The 981-nt window shown below is 60.3% G+C and overlaps 1 protein-coding gene across 1 annotated transcript in view; it reads right to left on the minus strand.

Moving 5' to 3' along the window:
• The window catches only part of LOC102241708 (chymosin), an 11,260-nt gene that overhangs the window by 3,159 nt on the left and 7,120 nt on the right, over positions 1–981 (minus strand). The gene's annotated exons all lie outside the window — the stretch shown is intronic.

Below are 981 nucleotides of genomic sequence, written 5' to 3' on the forward strand. Positions count from 1 at the left end.
CGTTCCCAGCGGCCGCCCTGTGCCCCCGCTCCCCCTCACCCAAGGCTGAGAGTAGGAGAGAGGGCTGTGCACAAGGCCCCACACCTTTGGACTAAACCTGCCACCTCCGCCAGCCCCCTCTGCTCCCCTGGGCTCTGTCCACGGCCAGGAGACACGGGCACACTAGTGCCACCCGCTTCCCACCCGCTGTCCCATCCCTGCCCTCGTCTAGCTCCTCCACCTCCGGGCCCTGAAACGCTCCGTCCCTCTGTGTCACCGGACGGCGCCCACTCACGCCTCAGCGAGGCCTCCGGCCCCTCCACACCCCCCCGTAGGCCGGCTTCCCTGTTGTTATTCAGCTTAATACACGCAGACCTCCCAGTCAGTGCCTGTCCCCACCTGTCATCGTCATATGTGTGTCCTTGTGTGTCGTCTGCTTCCCCTGATAAAAGCTAACTCCCCGGCTGCCTTGTTTGCTGATCCCTCCCCATCTGCTGGCACAGCCCTGCACACAGTAGGACCCACTACAGCTATTGAGTGACTAGGTGAATGAGTGAGTGAATGAGTGAATGAATGAATGAATGAATGAACCAATGCACCCCTTGCCTGACGTCCCCTGACACCAGCCTTCTCCCTGCCCCTCTGGCCAGCTGAGCTGCCCATCACTGAAGTCCAGAGCCACCAGCTCCCGGAGTGAGCGTCCCTCCCGCCTCAGTTTCCCAAATTGTGCAAGGAGAAGGTAGGACTCCTTTGGAGCCTGCTCTAAAGTCTGTGAATCTCAGTGACGTCAACAAAGGATTGCGGAGGCCGCCACTTTGGGAAGAAGTGAGAGCCCCGTGTAGAGGTCGGGTCTTGCTTTATAAATGGCAGAAGTAAAGGTCCAATTTCGGCCCCTGGACTCTGGTTGCCCCCGTGACCGTGTTGGGGCCTTCGGACGAGAGGTTGAATGTGCCTGGATGTGGTGACTCCCCTTGAGCGGCAGCGTCCCCGTGGGGTGGCCTG

The sequence above is a fragment of the Myotis brandtii genome, unplaced genomic scaffold, assembly GCF_000412655.1.
Source record: "Myotis brandtii unplaced genomic scaffold, ASM41265v1 scaffold131, whole genome shotgun sequence".
Classification (NCBI taxonomy): Eukaryota; Metazoa; Chordata; class Mammalia; order Chiroptera; family Vespertilionidae; genus Myotis; species Myotis brandtii.